This window comes from Phyllostomus discolor, chromosome 2, assembly GCF_004126475.2.
Source record: "Phyllostomus discolor isolate MPI-MPIP mPhyDis1 chromosome 2, mPhyDis1.pri.v3, whole genome shotgun sequence".
Lineage (NCBI taxonomy): Eukaryota > Metazoa > Chordata > Mammalia > Chiroptera > Phyllostomidae > Phyllostomus > Phyllostomus discolor.
The window spans coordinates 61,302,833-61,326,583 of record NC_040904.2 but is presented as its reverse complement, the minus strand read 5'-3'; the positions used below and the strand labels follow the sequence as shown (position 1 = coordinate 61,326,583).

General features: G+C 41.4%; 2 protein-coding genes across 2 annotated transcripts in view; one reads left to right on the top strand and one right to left on the bottom strand.

Annotated features, from left to right (window-relative positions):
• The window catches only part of MED12L (mediator complex subunit 12L), a 317,972-nt gene that overhangs the window by 141,170 nt on the left and 153,051 nt on the right, over window positions 1-23,751 (bottom strand).
• Window positions 4,916-23,751, top strand: part of P2RY14 (purinergic receptor P2Y14) — a 50,065-nt gene continuing 31,229 nt past the window's right edge. Inside the window, exon 1 of the mRNA XM_036017913.1 lies at window positions 4,916-6,671. The gene's annotated coding sequence lies outside the window, so the exon portion shown is untranslated. The remainder of the gene's footprint in view (window positions 6,672-23,751) is intronic.

The window sequence follows — 23,751 nt, the reverse complement described above, 5'->3', positions numbered from 1 at the left end:
AGTCCTTATTCTCAGATTAATTCCATTGTCTCACATATCTGTAACTACAGGACCAGAGTACATAGTTGGGAATATTCTCTGCCTCTCCCATATATTGGTAATATATTCACCCAGCCAGCATTTCTGAGTGCTTGCTATGGTAGTGGGCCCTGGGAACACCAAAATAATTCAACAAGCACAGCCATTGCCCATGCTAGGTGGGCATGAGGTAAAAACAGTCCATTTGGGGAGAATACTACCATCACCAAGGTATCAGGAATACTTGCAGAAATAGTGACTGTTAGCTGAAGCAAGTCTTGAGAATAGACAGAAGCAGAATGAAGACAATGAGAAATGATAGATTTTGTGGAGTTAGAGGTGTAAAAGAAAATGGCCTCTTGTGCTTCCTCAACATCCTTCCAAAAACGCACACAGAGAAGAGGAGATACGGGCACTGAAGTTCTTATGTTTGTAACAAAGTTCTCAATTTTGATTTTTTGCCAGTGATATCAACTGAAATTTATTCCTTCTGATTCTTAACAGAGAAAATCTGTTTGAACACTTCAACTGATTGCGTTAGGTCTTCAACTCATGACTCAATGTAAATACCTACCCAAAGTGAGGCTCTGTAAGCGGTGTACGAAACACGTAAATACTGTGCACGTCAATTCATTCTAGAGACACTCCTCTGTCAGTCTACCAGAAGGTGGAGGTATTGTACAAGACATTTGTTTCACCGTTATAATTAATTCTTCCGTTAAGATAAGGCCACAACCAGTAAATTCCTGTGCCTGTCACTCATTTCAAGAAGTTAAAAAACGACCATGGAGCCAGTGTTTCACAATAATACAGTGACTAATTACGTATTAATGGCATCATTCCTGCCACCCTCCTTCACTACAAATTCAATGCACTGACCTTGACAGGAGCTAATGCTTCACATGGAGGAACACAAAGGCATATCTGCCTTCAACGTTGTCCTGCCAGCGTACACTTTTTTAAAGCACACCTCCAGTTACTTTACTACAACAAGCTAAAAATGGGCATACTGAATTAGGAACTCGTCAGCTTGGTAACTGGGATCCTCCACATTGCACCTCACCCACCTCTGCCAACTGTCCTTCCCTCATACCTTTGCTCACACCCTTCTTTTAATCCCAGGTTGACTTTCAACCCATTCTAGAAATAACAGAGCCATATATATGTAAGAACCACTTCAGATACCAGCCCCTTCACAGACCCTTTTAGAGAACAACTGCCAAACTCACCTCCTTTAATATCCTGGTACTCTCACATGATGTTTATATTGGCCCTTGTACTAAAATCCCCCGTATTCTTATCCCAGTACATTTCCCGATGGCCAGTGGGACCCTGCCTGCAGCCATGCCTCCCCAACACACATGCCACTTGCCAGCAACATCTTTTTCTTTTTACTTTTTTTTCATGGTATAACCCAGTAGATAGATTCTATGGTTAAAATAAACTCGCTGAAATACAATGTACAGATGATATACAATATATTACAGAACTGTACACCTGCAACCTATATTTTTATTGACCAGTGTCACCCCAATAAATTCAACTAAAAATGTTCATATCTATCAAAATGTCCATCAATATGGGCTGATTAAATAAAGCACAGAATTCCGCAAAGTCATGAATAACTAACAAGGTCCATCTACACAGGGCTAACACGAGTAAATCTGAGACAGCAAGTGGGGTAACAGCAAAGCTCACTGGTCTGTCTGTACCACCCAATGAAGCAAATGGGGAAAATCTGGGATAAGGCGATAACAATAAAGTTGCTTTTTTACTATATAAAAAAAGACTTTGGAGTAAGGAACAACACAGAACATTTACAGAACACCAAGAGTAAGAAAACCAGCTGCTCAGGGCCGTTGATGACAGGCTGGATGGAAACGGACTGGAAACAATAACAGACATACTTGGGGATTACGTTTGTTAAACTCACTCTATCTGCAGTATGAATACACAAGGGATGTTTATATATAACCAGTTTTATTACAAATAAGGCAGAGTCTGGCCTGGAAACAAAGCTGGAGAAAGGAAATGTGTGTGTCTGTGAGCATGTGCGGTGGGCAGTCGTCAGGGGTCTGGAGAGGGTCCTCAGGAAAAGAGTAACCAGGATGAACCCCTCCAACCCCCCACCTACCCCCAGCGCTCTCTAAGGGATCTACAAAATCAAATGTGAAAGGGTTGAGGAAACATAGAACTACTTAGCATAAATCAAAACATCAGAGAAAAAAAGAAAAAAATACTGATTCTAGCTTTTCCCTCTTTTTTGATAGAAACATGTCCTCTATTATTGTTTTTAAATTACTTTTTACTATTTTAAAATCATCACCATTATTTTATTTATTGTTGAAAAGGCTGAATTTTGCTGCTAAAGAAAATAGCTAATTTTTAAAATACATGAAGATATGATGAATAATAGCTTGTCAGGATAAAATATCTTTACAAACATTAATAAAATACTTCCAATTCTAACAGAGAAAAATGTACACAAGCTAATCTTTGTACATAAGCATATCCACAAAATGCCTAGCGTAAGCCTTAAGAAAACACGAAATGGGAGCAGAGCCGATTTTAAATCCTGCACTGCAATATGTGAGTCGCTCTCAAATACACCCAACCATGTCTCCGTGTGTCCACAAGGTGGGACAGCTGGGCCAGAGTGAGGGCATAAGTAAAGGAGGACTCCACTCCCGAGACTTTACTGCTAAGAAGGAGTAATAGCAGACAGTGTAAAAGCAGAGTCATATCATTTATTGCGATACAGTTGGGGGTTGGCAGGCAATGGTAAAAGAAGACAGTCTGAAATGTCTCCAGAGATGTCAGACATCATTGCTTTTGTTGCTTAAGCCCCTTTTGACATCCTTCCTTTCCCCTTGGGTTTCATCTAACCAGTGGCTGCTGTAGCCTTTCTCTCTAGGTCTATGAGCTTCTCTTTTCATAATGCCACCCTTCTAATACTCTGATCGTCAAAATTTCTGCTCTCAGGGCACAGGTCTGCATGGCTATCCAAAGCTATGGCAGCAGCGATAAGGGACCCAGGCCACTAAGAGTGAGCTGAACCAATGAGGTTGGAAGGTACAGCATTTGTCCAGAAGATAAAAGTTCCTCCACATGTTTTAAGATCTGAGGTTTCAGAACAGCAAGGCAGGCATGCTCACACTGGGCCACATTTCTGACACTTTTGAAAATACAGATTCCTAAGCCCAAAATGCAAGGATTCTTATTCAGTTCATTTGAATTAGGGTCTTGGAATATGCATTTTTACAGCTCCCCAGGTGACGCTGATGGCCAGTCATAAGGTACATAAACAATGACCTTAAGAGTTAGAGAGAACTGCTTCAGAGTCCCCAGGAAAGCAGAAGGCCCAGAAGAAAAAGGCAGCGGGGCTCTGGGTGCCTCTCTTACAAGTCCCCCAGACATGGAAAGAGAAACCACAACTCCTGCCTTGTCCCCATTAGTAAGGTCCTATGGCCAAAAACTCTGCTACGGCAGAAAATCTACCTTAAGACATGCAATCTTGAGAACTCGAGATGAACAGATAATTCACCAAGTTCTTCTTGGACACTAACCTCTTTATCTTCCCAATTCCAAGGCAAGTGCAGCTTCCACCATTTGCCCTAGCATCTCTGATTATTACCACCTGTACATCCTCATTTGCCTGCCATCACTCTCTTCCCGTCTCTCATCTCGGACTAAAGTTTTCTGTGTGCGAAATCAGCACTTCTTGATGAGAAAATCGACTTTTCCTGTGTTCCCAACAAGGCTGTTCTAGTATACCCGACTCTCAGCTGCTTGATTCATCAATGAATCAGTGCTCACTGTTCACCTGGTTGTAAGCAAGAGCCACTGAGCTGAGGAAGGAATAGTCAACACTGCATCTAAAGACCAACCAGCTCCAATGTCCAGTCCTGCCACCTCCCAGCTTGGGCAACTTATATTTTTTGAAGCTCTCTTTTCTCATCTGTAAAAATAGGATTAGTGGTCCCTCAGATGGTTCCAGTATAGACAGACCGGCTGCAAAAGGAAATGATGCAAAGGAAGCGTTCCTTGACCACATGTGTGAGAGTACGTATCTCAGTGTTCTGATCCAGTCCTCATAGATGACCTTTCCCTTTCGGGCCTGGCTGCCCCCTCTGTCATTCCTGCCCCACTACCCTCCAATACAACAATAGAACGGAGGCCATGGACTTACTCCCCACAACCTAGTGCAGTGCCTGGTCAGATTTTGTTTTGGTCCACGAGACATTAGGCACTCACAAATTTGGAAAGTATCTAATTTTTTAAATTTAATCTTTATTGTATTTTTTCCCATTACCATTTAGTCACCTTATATTCCCTTCCCTGGCATCACCACTCTGTTGTCTATGTCCATGAATTCTTGGTCTTTTTTGCTCAATCCCTCCACTCCATCACCTCCCCTGCCCTCACTAGCTGTTACCTGCTCTCCATCCATGATTCTCTCCCCATACCAACATGTAAAATCACAGTGCAGCTCCAGGAGCTGCCCTGCCAGGGTTTGAATCCCATTCCAGGGACAGTGGGACCTAACCTCACATCTCTGTGCCTCAGGTTCCTCCACTATTAATAAAAATGTGGGGGAGGTGAAAGTAGTGAAACCCACCTGGCTCATGCACTTATTGTAAGAACTCAGGGAGTTAAAACACATAAAGTGTTTAGAACAACTAAACATACAGTCAGCACTCTGGTTCTGACTTAAGTGGCTTGGCCATAGACGAGGCCATGCTGGATCCCAACAAGCTCCGGCTGAGTGGCAGCTGATCTTGCAAGGCATGACCTCTCTAATTCTGCACAGTTCCTCATTTCCTAAAGGCCGTACACAGGGCCTACCTCACTTACTTGGACCACCTGCCATCAGATGACCACATATAGGACTATCTCTTTGGCCTTGGGCTTTGCAACTCCTAGTACCAAGAGGAAAAAAAGCAGATCCAGGGAAAGAAATGATACCTTCCTCCCCAGTCACACTCACTAACAGGCATGTGGCACACCCGGTGGAGAAGGCAAAAAGCACAAGAGAGTACCTGGGATGATTAATTGCTGTGTCTGAGACCAGCAGAATAAACAGCGCCTCCTGCCATAAATCACCCAAGCTTTGAGAGCTGCAACTTGGAGACCAGTACTGCCAAATCACCCATTTAATCAGCATAATGTTTACATCTCTAGGACTCAGCAATGTGCCCTGGTAATAACCAGGCTCTGATGGCTCACCGTTCTGTCTGTTTTTCTGCCCGTGTACCTGCCAGATCTCACTGCAGCAGAAACCAACCAGCCCCAGTATGCACACTAGTCAAGCAGCAGTGTGGACCGTATAGAGCCTCTCTAATCCAACGGTGGGTCCCTCGGGCCTCTACTGACCCCATTACATGGACCAACATGACTACTAAGTTTGTATATGAAACATGAAATAGGAAAATGCACTTTGTCAGGGAAAGGACTTGGGTCTGATTTGGTCACTACCACACCTGCAGTCTGGAACACTGCTTACTGCACATAGGAGGTACACAAAAGTACCGAGGACACTAGCCGGCAGTCTCGTAAGCATGTGAATAAGTACCACCAAATACTCTAATTGTAAATGTATATATTATATTTTTAAATCAAACTAAGTTCAGCCGTTAGCCCATAATTTGGCAATGGACCACTTGAGTGTGCAGGAGCCTTGTAAAGAGATTTTCAGACCACTGCTACTTTCTTATCTGGTTCTTATCTGGTATTGAGTCACACACTCTGACGTGCGTGGCCTTTGTAGCCAAATCCTGAGAACTTCAAAATCTAACTGCGCACTACTATCCAATGGGAAAGACAATGGAGTGCTCTGTAAGAAGTTACAAATTATAATACTGAACTTGGAAGTAACTAAAACTACGAAGGGGTCCTGCCTCTCGATTTCAGAACAATATCATAAGCACCACAAACCTGGCAAAAGATTAACACATGGTGAGTTTATCTGAAGTCCTACTCATGATCTGCCTGTCAGTAATGCCAAATACGGAAAAATTAATGCTTAGAAAAACAACAAGAGCCACACCTCTTACCTAAAAGATGTGGTCACTGGTGTCAAAATGCTTCTTTACGCAAATGCTAATTCTGCATTTCCAGGTTACTCCAGTGACCACTCGTTTATGGACATGCTAGGTTCTGTGGCTGTTGGTTCCCCACTAGGAGGTGCTTCTGAAAGAACCACACCTTACCTACCTCAGATACCCATCATCAGTTCTCCACCTCTTACCACATGTTGAATCTGGCAATGGCAAAGTTTCAAAAGAAAATACATTAAGATTGTTGCCTACTGTTTATTTGCCAGATGATGCAAAGGTGTAGCAAAAGCAATAGAAAATTTCAAGAAGGAACTGGCCCACCAAAGGGAAAAATCCAGCACAGAGGCCAGCCAGACACCCACAGAGATTCAAACATCTCTCCTTCCATTTCCCAGCCTTGAATAAGTTCTAGCTGGCCAACTCTGCAGTGACACTCAACCACCCACTATCTTGTGGTTTCTGTCAAGTTCCCAATTTGTGTTTGTTCTGTTCTTGAGACGAGGGAGAACTTGGTGTGTAACAGTCTTAGTCTGGAGTGCACAGTGAGACACATTCTGAATGAGTGCTCCCCGACTGGCAGATGAGAGCTGGAGGCAGGTAAGGAGACAGCTTTTCCATGAGCCAGCCGAGTGTGTGCGAGAGGGGTGTGCAAGTGGGGCATGCGAGGGGGAAGGAGAGGTCAGAACTGAGCAGCAGCAACGCTGAGGACAGTGGACCATCTGCATTTTCCCTTTTTGTTTGAGAACTGTAATTGGTGGTTATGGTAATACATTTGCTCATGCTGCTTCTGGAAGAATCTGAAATTGTACCACTGATGATTATTTGTGATTTCCAACTGTGGCTGTCAAAATATATCTGAGATGAAGAGATAGCAAAGAAAAGGGTTAAAAGGCCTTCATCCAGGACAAACATGCCCAAAGCTTATATCTGTGTATCAAAATTGCCTCTAAAATCTATGAAGTTAATTACTGCAATAATATTTAAGAGTCCATGTGAATATGTTTTTGCTCACAACTGTATGTGTGTGAAGATGTACAGTTAGTATCTACTTGTACATATACTTAAATAGGTAAAAAGCTTTTTATCTTTTTTGTTATTGGGATAAGTTAACCCCAATTACCTAGTAAGATATTTGTTTACCTTTAAAGAGAATTATAAGCTGCCAAAACATCTATCTTATGTATAGAAGACATTTGAGTTCATATGTTACTTATAATGATCTATGACTAATCAGCTCAATTATTTGAAACACTTTAAACATTATAAATTTAAATTATGCATAGGGGAATTGGGACAGATCTACACTGTCAGCATATTCAACCAATCTCATGCAATCCATTTAGTCCAGAGCTATTTTTTAAGGACAACTAATCCTTCAAGGAAAATAAATCAGAGGTCACACTGGTTAAAAAAAAATACACTGTAGTCTGCATAATTATGTATGGTGTCAAATGGGTACTAGACTTACATAGAGGTGATCGCTATGTAAATTATAGGTGTCTAATCAGTATATTTCATATCTGAAACAATACTGTATGTCAACTTTAATTTTAAATTTTTTTAATTTTTAAAAAACATAGATTTAAAAACAATTTTAGCACTAAAAATCTAAATATTGATGTTAAAAAATAAGACAATGTACTAACTATAAAATATCAAAATAACATTTCATGAATTGTAAACATACCAATAAATTTCACTTAATAAAATCTATAAATACACACATAAAAAGTATGCACACCCATACACAGTCTCACACTGGTAATACACACATGAGCTAAAAATGGTTGTGTTTGTGATAGCTGAGTAAGGAAGACACGAGGAGACACCAAGATCCTCAAAGCCTAAAGACTCATAAAAGGAAGTGGGCAGGGTGTAGAGAAAGAGATGTTACAGAGCCCATGTCATAGCAGCTGACCAAGGCCACCCAGCAGATCTCAGCATGATCCTGAGCCTGAGCATAGCCAGCTCCTCAGCCCACAGCTTCAATCAGCACAGCACAAACACTGCTACACCCACTGCCCCCTTCTACCCTACCCCACCAATCACCAACCAGCACATCTTCAATCATCTTCAATCAATACTTCCATCCTCAAATATGTATTTGTAGGGGAGTCTTTATAACTCCCTCCCTGATTATAGGAATGTTCAATCTAGTATCACACATCTATATTTGGGTAGAGGGGGAATGTTAAACTAAAAACAAAATTGTAATAATCCCTGACATCTTCAAAAATAATACAATGGGTGGAGTAGGGACGGTAGAAAAAGAAAGTCTCTCAAGTCAGGAGAACTGGGGGTTGGGAGCGGGGGGTGGGCAGGGAGAACCACACTAAAACAGCAAATGGGTACACCAGGCAGCAGGCACTCTGAGCTCCCTGAGCCCCATTCGCTCATCTCTAAAACGGTGATGACATTACTACATGACTACTCATGATTAAATCAGATAATATTTGTAAAGTCGTGGACACAGTGATGTAGGAAGCATTCAGTAAGTGTGGGCTGACATCATTACTGTTATCATAAAATCAATGCAGGTATACATGTAATTATATATCAGACCATTGGCAAATATAATTTGGGCATTTCAATACCTTTGTACACCAAAATCAGTAAGATACAAAAGCACTTACAATAGTACTTCTCAAACTTTGCTGCACAACCGAATTGTCTGGAAGCCTTGTTAAAGCACATACCCCCCTGCCAACTCCAAAAAGTTTCTGCTTCATTAAGGCAGAGTTGGGGCTTCAGAATTTGCATTTCTAACAATTCCCAGGTGATACAGGAGTCCACACTTTAGAACCACTGATCTATAGATGAATTCCTCATACACATTTGCCTTACTAATAAAATTATCTACAAGTTTCTCATTTAATCTAAGCCACTTAATAAGGGCAAAATAATGAATAAATGCTTAAAAAGTAAAGGCAGTGTATTTTCCCTACATAGTTAAGCATTACATTATTCTTGACCAAGAAAGGAAGGGAGGGAGGAAGTCAGAATATTTCCAATTAGATCTAAAATACTTCTGAAGTCAATTGCTGAATAAAAGAATATTGTGGCCTAAAACTGTTCACTTTACAAAAAACCTCTAATGTGAATTTAGATATTGAGGCTCCCTAAACTGAAGTCTCTATGGTAAGAAATCAGAGGTTGCATTTACTCCAATTGGTTTCAGCATTTCCTTGAAAGTTAGGTTGGTACCAGTTGAGATGTCCCAGCCTCCCAGATTAAGTGGTCTCTGGAAAACCAAGAACAGGCCAGTGCAGAGAGACACAGGTTGAATGAGTTTATTTGGCCATCTTCCTCAAAGGTATCCTCACTTGTAGATGGCTCTCTAGGAGAGGAGAACTGGACAATAAGGAGTTTCTTTTAACTGAAAATTACATCATCAGTGCAAGCCTATTCAGGCACAGCAGTGGTTCTCAAAGTGTAGTCCCAGACAAGATACATCAACAACATCAGTGAACTTGTGAAACATGCAAATTTTTGAACCCAGACCTACTGATTATGAAACTTTGGGGGTGAAGCCCAGCAATCTGTGCTTTATTAACCCCCCTAGCTGATCCTGTTGCACAGTTTATTTTGAATCCCACTGAGTGAAGTGACCCTACATCCTGGGACGTCTCCAGTTTTCACCTGCTGTCAGACAATACTTTAGAGTCCCCCTTTCTACCTCCACAGTGTCCTCCTCCTAGGTTGGACAATAAAGTATGTGGTCATCCTTACAGTTCAGACTAGATACTACAAAAGGGGTTCATTGGTTGGATTCTGTTTACTGCTTGGGGCTGCAAATTAGCTTCAACTCTTGTTGCTATACCTAGCACTAAACCCATAGCCTCTGTAAATGCTAAAACATGCATAAAAATCTAGGGAGAGGTGAATAGCAAGATGGTGATATAGGCAGGCATGGCTCACCTCTTCACACAACCACATCAAACTTACAACTAAAATATAGAACAACCATCACTCAGAACCATCAGAAATCAAGTTGAATGGAAGTCTAACAACTATGGAATTAAAGAAACCACATCCATCCAGACTGGCAGGAGGGGTATGGACAAGGAATGGGCTGGTCCCTCATCCACGTGTGGTGGAAAAATATTTGGGAGGGATTTCTCAAGAGCGAGCAGGCCCAGACCCATACCAGGCCCCCAGCCCAGGGTTCCAGTGCCAGGAAGATAAGTCCCCACAACTTCTGACTGCAAAAACCAGTGGGGATTGAATCCCCTAGGAAGAAACTGCCGAAGCCCCAAGCAGTTCCTCTTAAAGAACCCATACACAGACTCACCTTCTCAGACTCACTTCCTCTGAGCTCCAGCTCTGGGCAGCAGCTTGGAAGGGCATCAGGGGCATACTGGGAGAAGCTGAAGTATCTGGCGCCAGGGAAAGCAGAGGTCATTGTCCCTTTTCTGAACCCTCCCCCCATGGAGCTGGCAGGCTGGTGGCATATCTGAGACTCCATTAACCTGGCTAACACTGTTAGACCCACTTCCAGATCCCCTAAGACCCTGCACCACCCAACTTATGACCCACCCAAACTTCTTTTCCATATGAATAGCTGGTCTTGGTGCAAGTTTCACAACTTCCCAAACCTATCAAACAAGCGACAACTGGCCTCAGTGAGCTGCAGGCTGGGCACTAGCAGCAGCCAGATTAGTTTCACAGTTTGGCTTCACTTGGGAATCTCCAAGCCTAGCACCAGTAGCAGCCATCTCATGCTGTATAGCTCAGGCAGGGCGGCCCAGGGGCAAAACATAGGTGGGGCTGACCTTTGCCTGCACCACCTGGGAAACCCCAGAGCCTGTGAAACAAGTGGACAGCTACAGACCACACTGGAGCACCACCATCCTGCTCCCACACAGCTGATCCTCCACAGAAGGTAGAGGTTGGTGGTCAGTGGTCACAGCCAGTGGCTGCAGCCGACTGGCCTGGGTAAATCCCTCCCATTGATTTGCCAACAGCAACCAAGGCTCAGCTGCAAGGGGAGGGTGTACTCAGCCCAGACAAAGGGTATACCTAGAATACCCAGTTGTGTGATAGGAGAGGCTGTGCCACCAGACTCTACAGGACACCTCCTACCTTAGGGCACACTACCAAGACACCAAGTCAAAGCATCTCTACCTAATATATAGGAATAAACACAGGGAGAGGCTGCCAAAATGAGGAAACACAGAAACATGGCCCAAATGAAAGAATAGATCAAAACTCTAGGAAAAAAAAAGCTATATATCTTAGCAATTATTGGAGATTAGCAATCTATTAGACGCAGAGTTCAAAACGCTGGTTATAAGGATGCCCAAGGAACTTAGTGAGGACCTCAGCAGCATACAAAATATCTAGTAAGAAATGAAGAATTCACTAATTGAAATAAAGAACAATTTACAGGGAAACAACAGTAGAGTGGATGAAGCCAAGAATCAAATCAATGATTTGGAACATAAGGAAACAAAAAACCACCAATCATAACAACAAGAAGAAAAAAAAATCCAAGAAAATGAGGATAGAATAAGCAGTCTTTGGAACAACTTCAAGAGGTCCAACATTCGAATCATAGAGATGCCAGAAGAAGAGAAAGAGCAAGAAATTGGAAATGTATTTGAAAAAATAATGAAATAAACCCTCCCTAATTTGGTGAAGGAAATAGACACACCAGTCCAGAAAGCACAGAGAGTTCCAATCAAGTCGGAGTCAATGAGGTGCACACCAAGACACATCATAATTAACATGCCAAGGGTTAAATATAAATTTTTTTTAAAGATTTTATTTATTTATTTTTTTAGAGAGGGGAAGAGAAGGAGAGAGAGAGAAAATCAATGTGTGGTTGCCTCTCACACGGCCCCCACTGGGGATCTGGCCTCCAACCCCGGCATGTGCCCTGACTGGGAATCGAACCTGTGATGCTTTGGTTCACAGGCCTGTGCTCAATCCACTGAGCTATGCCAGCCAGTGCGGTAAAAGATAAAATTTTACAAGAAGCAAAAGAAAAGCAGAGTTACCTACAAAGAAGTTCCCATAAGACTGCCAGCTGACTTCCCTAAAGAAACTCTGTAGGCAGAAGGGGCTGGCAAGAAAGAGGTATTAGAAGTGATAGAAAGCAAGGACCTACAACCGATATTACTCTACCTATCAAAGCTATCATTTAGAATGGAAGGGCAGATAACATGCTTCCTAGACAAGGTAAAGCTAAAGGAATTCATCATCACCAAGCTGTTATTACAAGAAATGTTAAAGGGACTTAAGTAAGTCTCTTAAATAAGAAAAAGAAGATCAAAACCATGAACATTAAAATGACAACAAACTCACAACTATCAACAACTGACCTTAAAAAATAAAAACAAAAACAAACTAAGCAAACAATCAGAACAGGAACAGTACAGTACATAGGGGAATTATTTGGAGGGTTATCAGCTGGGAGGCGGAAGTGGAATAAAGGGGGAAATGGTGCAGGGATCAAGAAGCATAGTTGGTAAGAACAAAATGACAGGGGGACATTATGAATAGTATAGGAAAAGGAAAAGCCAAAGAATTCATGCGCACGACCCATGGACATGAACTACGGCAGGGAATGGGTATTGCTGCAGGGAAGAGGGGTACCAGGCAGAGGGGTAAATGGAAAAAATTGGACAACTATAACTTCATAATCAATAAAATATACTTAAAAATATCTAGGGAGAGTAACTGGAGAAACCAATTTCAATAGAAGTATCCTACCCTATCTTTACAAAAAAGTACTTGCCAACAAACTATATAAAGTCTAGTTTAAATTCCCAGCTTCCTGAGTAGCATGTGGAATCAAATCTCCTCCATCAAGTCTTTAAAACCCTCCTTTCTAATCTTCTAGCTCCTCTAAGAGAGTTTTCTTTTCTTGACAAGCACCCTAGAAAAGTACAAACCTACCTAATAGGCAACTTACTAGTCTTATTTTTATAATAATAACTTGGCTATGTTAATTCACAGAAAACCCAAGTTTGCTACAAAGCTTCTCAGTCCACCTGTTCATTTTGAGGCAAAGTAAAATATCAGTCATATGCTTTTGGATCTCATCAATTCTCATTCCTTTGAAATCTCTGTCTTCACTCAACCTAAATTAAATTATTGCCTTTTCGCTCTTCAGTGAAGTCTTCCATCTGTTGTTCCTTAAGAACTTCAAAGGCCTTAGATATGTTCTGACCCTTCATCTTTCAGATCAGAGAGGGGTGGTGGTTTCTACTCAATTATACAACATCTGCTGTTGAAGTTAGGATCTCAAAGAAAAAAGAAAAAGATCAGCTATTTGGTTGTTCGGGTTTTGCCCAATGGAGATTACAGTTGTCTCTTGAACGACACAGGTTTAAAGTGTACACGTCCACTTATATGCAATTTTATTCAATAACTACTGTAAATGTGTCTTCTCTTATGATTTTAATAACATTTTCTTTACTTTAGCTTACTTTAAGAAGACTATATATAATCCATACAAAATATGTTACTCAACTGTTGATATTATTGATAATGCTTCTAGTCAACAGTAGGCATATCAAAGTTTTGGGGCGAGTCAAAAGTTATATGTCAATTTTCAAATACATGGGGGATTGATGCCCCTAATCCCTGTGTTGGTGAAGGGTCAACTACATACACTTTGGTGTGATCACTTGGGAGAAGAATCTGATTCTCAACTTTCCAGGATCACACACATTTTTATGTCATCGTTGAACAACAGAAATGATTCACACCAGGCAGACTTGAAACGTATCAACTTTTCTTATGGGAGAGACACCTGGCTAGAAAGCAGAACCACCTGTTGCTTAATGGCTCTTCCCAGTGAGTTCAACCCTAAGGTCAAAGGTTGGTAGGAGCTCAAAGGAGGCTTTATCTAACTAACATTTCCATCCTACTATGGAGGACGAGAGAAATCTCAGTCTCATTCTAGAGGTATTTCATTCATTCATTCATTCAACAAACACTAATTCTTTTTAAAAATATATGTTATTGATTATGGTATTACGGTTGTCCCATTTTCTGCCCTTTATTCCCCTCTACCCTGAATACCCCCTCCCACCTGCATTCCCCCACTTTAGTTCATGCCCATGGGTCATACATATAAGTTCTTTAGCTTCTACATTTCCCATACTATTCTTAACCTCCTCCTGTCAATTTTTTACCAACCATTTATGCTACTTATTACCTGTACCTTCCCACTGCTCCCTCCCACTCCCCCACCGATAACCTTCCATGTGATCTCCATTTCTCTGATTCTGTTTGTTCTAGTTGTTTGCTTAGTTTGTTTTTGTTTTGTTTTGTTTTTTTAATTTTTAGGTTCGGTTGTTAATAGCTGTGAGTTTGTTGTCATTTTACTGTTCGTATTTTTTACCTTCTTTTTCTTAGATAAGTCATTTTAACCTTTCATGTAATAAGGGCTGGGTGATGATGAACTCCTTTAACTTGACCTTATCTGGGAAGGACTTTATCTGCCCTTCCATTCTAAATGAAAGCTTTGCTGGATAGAGTAATCTTGGATGTAGGTCCTTGCCTTTCATGACTTCGAATACTTTTTTCTAGCCCCTTTTGTCTGCAAGGTTTCTTTTGAGAAATCAGTTTACAGTTTTATGGGCACTCCTTTGTAGGTAACTGTCTCCTTTTCTCTTTCTGCTTTTAAGAATCTCTCCTGTTTAATCTTAGCTAATGTAATTATGATGTGTCTTGGTGTGTTCCTCCTTGGTTCCAATTTCTTTGGGACTCTCTGAGCTTCTTGGGCTTCCTGAAAGTCTATTTCCTTTGCCAGATTGGGCAAGTTCTTCATTATTTTTTCAAATTAAGCTTTCAATTTCTTGGCCTTCCTCCCCTCCTTCTGACACTCCTATGATTTGGAAGTTGGAACATTTAAAGATGTCCTGGAGGCTCGTAAGCCTCTCCTCAGTTTTTTTAATTCTTGTTTTTTCATTCTCTTCTGGTTGAATGTTTCTTCCTTATGCTCCAAACCATTGATTTGAGTCTTGGTTTCCTTCCTGTCACTGTTGGTTTCCTGTAGATTTTTCTTCATTTCACATAATGCAACCTTCATTGCTGCCTGGGCCTTTATGCTGTTGAAGTACCCAGTGAGTTCCTGGAGCATCATGATTACCAGTGTTTTGAACTGTGCATCTGATAGGTTGGCTATTTCTTCGTCCCTTAGTTGTATTTTTTCTGGAGCTTTGAATTGTTCTTTCATTCAGGCCATTTTTTTTTTGGGTCTCCGTGTGTCTGTTATGTAGTAAGGGGTAGAGCCTTAGGTGTTACCAGGGCAGGGCAATGCACGTTGCTGCGTTTTGACACTGTATGTGGGGGAGAGGTCTTAGAGGGAACATTGCAGCTTGCTCTACTCTCTGCCAGTTTTCAGTCACTTCCCCTGCTACCCACAATCAAATTGGGCCCTTCTGGTGCTAATCCCCAGGTGGGTGGATTTGTGTGCATTCTAGGACCCCGTGGGTCTCTCCAACAGACTCTCCTATGAGGCTAGGAGTTTCTCCTGCTGTAGCCTCAACCCCCACATGAGTTTTCAGTCAGAGGCTTTGAGGTTTTATTGCCCCATGCTGGAATGGAACCCTGGGTTGTGTGGTCTGTCTCGCTCCCCAGTTGTTTCCTCCCAGTTTATATGCACGTGAATGTGGGACCGCCCAGTCCACCAACCACTGCCTTTCTGCGAGTCCTCTCCACCTGGTTGCCCATCTCTACCCCTCCTACCAGTCTGGATGAATGTGTCTTCTTTAACTCCTTGGTTGTCAGACTTCCATACAGTTCGATTTTCTGTCAGTTCTGGTTGTTTTTTGTTTTTAAATTTGTTGCTGTCCTTCCTTTTTTTGTGTGCGAGGAGGCAGGGTGTGTCTACCTATGCCTCCATCTTGTTTGGAAGTCCACACTGATTCCTTACCATGTGGCAGCCATGACTCTACATGCGAGGGACACTGTGCATGCAGCTGCACCCCTGACCTCAGGAAGCTTACATTCCAATAGACAAAAAAACAAACACTTACATCTTCACTCTTTCTTCTCTAGGAAATGATATTTACTCAGTTATAACAACATTTGGGCATATTATAACTTAATAGATGACATTTTATTTTCTTTATACAAATTGGCAAGGATCTATTTCTCACCAAAATCCAACAGACATTTACTGATTTGACACAAATTCTTGACCAAACCCTAGTTAGGAGCTAATAGCCCTGCATGTACTCATGTCAAAATGGAATATGGAAAATCATACTAAACTCAGTTAAATGTCTTAGCAGTTGACCTATGGTGTTTAATATTCTCTCCTTCCTAGCCCCTGAAAATGCCTGTCAGCACAAGGATCTCACTGCCTCTTTCCCTACTATAAATATCTCTGCCAGAACCACCTTTACTGAAGTGAAAAAAGGAAGAGAGAGGATATGTTGTGAGAGGAAAGGAAACCTAGGACTCGGGTAAAGGCCCACGTTGTCACTGAGTCTACTGAAGAGCATGAATGCTGAACCAGTCCCCACCCCAGTGCCACTGAGGCAAGTAACAGGCTAGTCCCACCTCACCCCCCAAAAATGGACTATCTGATTTGATTTTTGAAAGGGATAAATATCTCCTTAAAATAACCTATTTTAACTTAAACCTTTTAACTTAAAATATATAATGTACGCTTTTTGCCTAGTCATTGAGTATTGTAGCAAGACTTTGAGTACAGGTCTGCTGACTGAAGTTATCTACTGATTTTCCTTCATAAACCATAAACTTACCACATCACCATTCATGTCCAGTTTGTTAGTTTAGATCAACTAATAAGAGAAATTTTAAATACTTGAGAAGCCACATGAGTAAAAATAACCCAGACCTAGACCTAGACTATTAATTCCTCAAAAGACCCGAGTCTGTCCTAGCCTAGTAAGGAAATGGCACAGTAAAGTTTCTCCACAAATGTTTTATAGATGGATGGCAAAAAAGAGGATCTTAACAAACTAAATATGTCACAGAAACAACATTCTGCCTCCCTAGTTTTTATCTAATTCCACTCCTATCCCACCTAACAATAGGTATATGCCTGGCTTTCACTAAGGGAGACAACCAGACTGTAATTTTACCAATCCAAGTAATATGTATGTACACAGTGCTCAAAGAATGACTAGCATAAGAATAGTGTTTATGGATATCATTGCCATCACCATCTTATTTCTCAGTAATATAGTATAGTAGTTTGATGACAAAAATAGTAAAAGCCAAAAAAGATATATTCAAATTCCAGCTTAACTCTTAGTCTCTGCCTACTCAGCTTATTCATCTATAAAAACAGGATAAAAACACCTATCTAAGTAGAACTATTGTAACAGTCAGCATAACACTTGGTGCATAGCTGACAGCATAGACTTTAACATAGCACATCCACATTCCAACAGATGCCTTCTCCTGCATGCCTACCTATCAAGCCTCCATCCAAAGAATCTACTCTCAGTTTCTATGATCAATATTCAGACTAAAGTCTCCAAAGGCAACATCAGACATTACCTTCTACAAGTGTCTCCCCCTTCTTTTATTCCTTCATTAGTTCACCAAGTATTTGCTGAGTACTTCCCTGTGCTAGGCATTATTCTAGGTGCTCGAGACACAGCAGTGAATGAGATCAAGTGCCTGATCTCAGAAGTTTATAATCATGGGGATGGAAACACAATAAACCAATGACTACCACAGCATAAGAGGAGTTCTGCCGTGAAGACCCACCGAGCAGGACTGGTGCAGGATATCCTGGGAAGTGCCCAGTGGATGAGATGCTCAGGAGCAATCACGATGAACGTGAGAGATCAGAACAGGAGACCTGATGAAATGGGGGGGACCAAGAGGGAGGACTAGGGCATGCAAAGAGTATATTATATAATAAGTGTATTTGGGCAACGAGAATTTTAATAATGTCTAGAGTCTGGACAGTCTGTGTTAAATGTTAAGTTCATTCAATTAGCAACAAACTGCTTTCCACTGAATGGTACTGTGAATATAAGCCTGAAAGTTTCTTATTTGGGGATTTCTAGATACATTCTATGATATATTTCAAATATTTCACAAATTTGTATACATTTTTGTCTTTGATAGTTCATGTTCTCAGTTTAATAGAGGATTTTGAATGCTTTATAATTTGAGGTGTTAAAGGAAACCTAATTACAGTAAGTACTCACTTAACGTCTTCAATATGCTCTGTGACTTTAAGTGAAAGATGGGTTTGCTAAGTTGGAGGGGGAATAGCAGCAAGAGGCCAACACAGCTGCAACTGAAGGGGTGAGGCAGAGAACAGGGAGTGTAGTCAGGAAGGGGTGGGGGGGGGCAGGGAGAGGCCACGCCCAGCCAGATCTCAGGGGGTACTGCAGGCCAGGAGCCAAACCTGATTTTATTCTTTCACCCCGCCATGCCTGGGTGGGTTTGAACAAAGGACTGCCAAGATGCAATCTGTGTCCTTAGAGACTCCTTGCACATGGCTGGAGAGAACACTATGGGGCTGGGAGAGAGGGGCAGGAGGCAGGAGGCAGGAGGACCAGATAGGAGACTCCTGCTTCCCAGCACTGACTAAGACTGAGAGGAGTTTTTAAATACACAATTTTGAACTGCAATTGAGGAGAAACAATTTCAGGGGAAAAGGTAGTCCTTCAAATATAAATGAGAGAATGCTCTATAATGGGTTATGTGCACTCTACACAATGGTATATCAGCTAATGAGTTTAGAGTTATTTGTTAATAAACCTAAAAAGGTCACAAGAAGTTTGCAATGAAAGCTCTTTAGTGGTTTCCTCTTTCTTATCTGACAAAGCACACTGCTACAGCCCTCATGAAAGAGGGCAGTTCTTCATTTTACAGGATAGCATGTGATTATTTAATTTTATGCTAAGTGAACACAAAACTCTTCCTAGTACCCCACCAAATAAGTGTTACAAAATAACAAAACAATTATAGCAGTGGTACTGAAGACCAACTCAAAACACAATCTTCAAAGTTTTTAGGCAAATGTAGAAGGAAGTGAGAAAATAAGGATACAAAAATACCAGGAAATAAGAACACAAGAATACAATAAAGAAAATAAGAAATAATACTAATATTTCTATTAACAGGGAAATAGTTGTTACATCATGATTCTTTCCCTCAATGGGATGGAGTGCAACCATTCTAAAGAAAAGGTAGAACTTTAACACCTGCCACGGAGAAGCCGCCCAGACAGTGCTGCTGAGCCGTGGGGACCTGGGAGCGGTGGTAAAAGAGCCCAGCCTCTGCCCACACTTATCTGCCTCTCCAGGATTTAATAATGGCTAACATTTATCGAGGTCCTTCCACACTTTAAGCGCTGCACTAGTGCTCTGCTTACCTCATTGAATTTTTACAGCAATCCAATGAGATACAGAGTTACTCCCAATTAACAGCTGAATTAAGTATTTCCGCCAGATTCAAATAGCGGATTAGTGGGGGAGGCGGGCTTCGAGTCCAGGAGTTTTGACCCTTGTGGGCCCACATTCTTCACCTTTACATCACACATCCCATAGAGGCAGGTCCTTAGTCACTGAATGTTTTAAATCAATTTGCTCTTGGATTCTTCCTTTCAAATAACATTAAAGGGATTATTTCCACTAGTGTTCTGGGAAATAATTTTAAGGAAAATTAAATTAATGATGAAACATACAAAACTTGTGACATTTCGGAAAGCTAGGACTCAAACTGGCATTAAACTCAAAATCAAAGTGCAAGGCAACTTTACAAACAAACATTCTTTAAAGGCTCCATGACATCATAATGCCGTCAGCCCTCACAGTGGCAAATTGTGAATGCCACATCTATGCACTTTCCTCTGGTTCCAGCTGTTTGTGAATTGTTCAGCATTGAACATGTAATGTCAGCAGTTTAAAATTAAACAAATGCTCATCATTTTAAGGCAAGCTGGGAAGGGTGCGCTCAGCAGGTGTTCTTTTAGCAGTTCCACACGTTGATGACAAAGGAATGGAAAATATTTTAAAATGTGGCTAAGGATAAATCAAACCACTAAAGGGTCCTGGGCCATCCTAAAAGCGCAGGACCTGGGCACACTCCTGATCTGTTGATCTACCTCTACACCAATGTGGTCCACACAGAAATGCCCTACTCCTTCTCCCTTAACCCTGGCGCACCCATGCATGCATCTCCTCTCCACCACTACCACGCCCACCCCACAGTATTCAGAGCAGTGTGATCTTACCATTCTAGAGGACTGGCAAAGGGTACATTAAGACAGAGAACCACAGCATCTCCCTGCCTCCACTCAAATCCCTACCAGTTGTGTGGCTTGGGCAAGATGCTTAACCACTGTGTCTCATTATCCTCATTTAATTGGTATACATTAACAGTACTTACCTCATACACTAGCTATCAGGTTTTAATGAGTTAATATAAATAAGGAATCTGAAATGGTATCTGGTATGTCAAAAAAAATCCACAAATGTTAAGCATTGTTATCACTGCCACCATTTTAGTGCGTAACCAGGAGGTACACGCTACCCTGCAGTGTCAAAGCCGTCCAGTGACTCTTACCTTGTATTTTACCGTTTAAAACTGAGTAACTGGTTACCCAAGGACAAACGTTCCAGTGACCTTCCTTTTCTTCTGTTCACTTTCCTGTATTTTCTGATTTCCCCATGCATCCCTTAGTGTATATATATATATTTTTAAAAGAAGCTGTTTAAAGTAAAGCAATCCCTCACTGAGTTCCCTTCCCACCCTTCCGACTGGGCTAGACACTGCTAGAAGCTTTGACCAGGTCAACTCTGTGGCCCAGCAAACAGGTGTCAGGACCACCCTGCAAGTACCATGCTGACGCTCACCCAGGGTCCCGAATTAACATCTGGAGAAATCTCAGTGCACAGGCTCTCCACAAAAGGCGGGGGGAAGGCAAACCACAGGCCAAGGCTACACATGCTATGAAAAATGAATAATAATCAAGTTCTCAAAATACTCACTAGTGTGTGACTCAGAATCTAGCAATCTAATAGGATATACTCTGAAAATTAAAATGCACAGTTTATATTAGAATACTTAATCAGGGCTTCCCAAACTCTCCAGGGTTATATAAAGTGTGTTTGTACATTTTTTCTAGCTTTCTGGCTTTTATCCAGTCTGAAAGATCTTCATAGCTTAAAGCTGCTACAAATTGTTGGTTTAACAGTGACTCTCAAACTTTAACATTCTTGTTAAAACATGTGTCCTTGGGCCTATGCTCAGGCTTTCTCTTCTTTTTTTTTTTTGGTTGGGGAGGTGGGGTGGGGTGGGTTAATCCCTGAGAATTTTCATTCTAGCAAGTTCTCAGCAGATGCTGCTGGTCCAGATCCAGGAATCAAAAACTTTGAGAACCACTGGCTTAGAGAATTATGTGGGCATTTTGGCTTTTACCTTAAGGTGAGCAACCAACCTCCCTAATGGAAGTAATGTAAGAAAACTAATGGCCATTTCCCTATTACATATTGGTGAATCACCACATAGTGCCTGCCAATATAACTCCACCATCACTGCCACCTGCATTTTTTTTTGGTGGGGGGGAGGGGAAGGGTGGGTTCCAACATTCATATATGCCAGGCACCTCCCTAACCTCTCTCATGTATAGGCATTTTGAAATGAAGGTGAGGAAGAGTATAATGTACTTTTGAAAATCCACCTCACTGTTGTTTCAGAATTAAATGCACAAATAAAACATGCCTCTGAAGTTGCTCCCATCAAGAGAATCAAAGCCAATGACATTCAATCATTAAACACATTGGGACTGCTAGACAATGCTTGGTAGGGGCTAGACTCATCCAGGACCTCCAAGAACTCAGTCTAGGGGATGGGAACCTGCAGGCTGACACAATGGACATGACATTCTCAGGATAAAAACCAACATTGAGTTTGTGTAACTGTCTGAGCACAGCCACAGCAGGAACACTATTCTGAACAGGGCAAAATGATCACAGTCATTCACACGAATACGAAGTTCACTACTTTTCTAAGACTAGGTCCCTTCCCTGGCCTACACACCCAGAAAAGTGATCCTCAAGGAACATGAGTTGTACTAGGTGAATTGTCCTTAAAAACTAGTTTTAAAAAGATGCTAGTGGAGCTAAGTTAAGAAGGAAATAAGAGTGAACATAAGTTCCTTATATGTTCTGGTAATATCAACCATTAAACAAACAGCTTTAAGCTGGATAAAATTATGCCCATGAGTTTGAACAGGCCTCATTCTTCTTCCAGCTGAAGCACATGCATGCTCCGCTACCCTGCACAGTCTCCTAGCCACACCATTAATACGGTGAGGATCCCCTGTGTCCCCAGCTGTGACTGGAATGCTGTAGAGTCAACCAAAAAATAAAAAAATGCCACAGCTTCCCCTCAAAGTGCTTACAAATCTGAAATATTTATCACATAACAAGAAAGGGGTTTGGGTCTAAATAATTTACAATAAAAAAAAGGATTATAGAAGGGAGAGAACAGGATGAATTAACACAGGGACATCATAAAGGAATTAGAACAGAGAATAACTGAGCAAGTAAAAAAAGAATCAGGCTAAACTGTAAACAAGGATCTTTATTTGGAAAAGTGATGAATGTGGAATCTAATGAGCAAAATCAACAAACAAAATAGAAATCAACCCATAGATACAAAAACAGACTGACAGTTGTCAGAGAGGAGGGCTTTGGGGGGCTGGGTAAAAAAGGAATTAACCAAAAATTAAACAAATGAAACCCACAGACACAGATAACAGTGTGGTGATTGCAAGAGGAAAAGGGTGGGGGGAGGTAAAACTGAGTAAGGGTGGATAAATGGTGATGGAAGGAGACTTGACTTTGCGTGCTGAACAGACAATACAATATACAGATGATGTACGACGGAACTGTACACTTGAAACCTATATATAAGTTTATTCACCAATGTCACCCCAATAAATTCAATGAAAATTTCTAAAAAAGAAAAAGAAAGTAAAAGCTCTTTTAAATGGTAGCAGAAAGATTCTTCCTGAAGACCAGAACTGTGTCCACTAGTAGATGCTCAATGCCCTGGCTCACAGTAGACAGCCACCCTGCACCAGGGCAGCCTTCACTATGAAGAGAGACAGGGCAATGCCTGTCTGTCTGGGGACTCACTTTAAGGTTTAGGTAAATCCGGGGTTTTCAAAAGACTCTGCATATTCAAAATTTCTATTCTAACCTTTCGGAGTGTACGTACCTTAGGGTGAACTACATCCCGGTTTGCCCAGGACAGACCCCGTTCACACTGCAGTCCCAGTGTAATTATAATTCACTCCCCTTTTCACTCTTAAGAGTGTCTCCACTTAAATGATAAATTATAAGGTCACCCTATCCATCTGTTTTGGTTAAGCTATTGGTAAAGGAAATCTCTTCAACAGAATTTCCTGAATGTACTTCAGATCACCAAGTTTCTCCTCAAATCTTAAAGGCAAGGAGAAAAATATATCATACTTCAAAAGGAGTGCCTACTTCCGAAGGAAAGCTGAAAGCCAGATGTTCACGGTGCTTCTCGGGCAAGTACACTGTTCTCAAAGAGAGCTGTGTGGACACAGCCCCAAGGCACACTAACTAATCAAACTCAAACAAAAGGAGTTAAGCAGGTTCAACACCTCAGGTGAACTTTTCATTCCAGGACATTCCATTCCCAAGCATTACCAAGTACTTTTGGGGGTGTAAATAAATCGATTTGATTT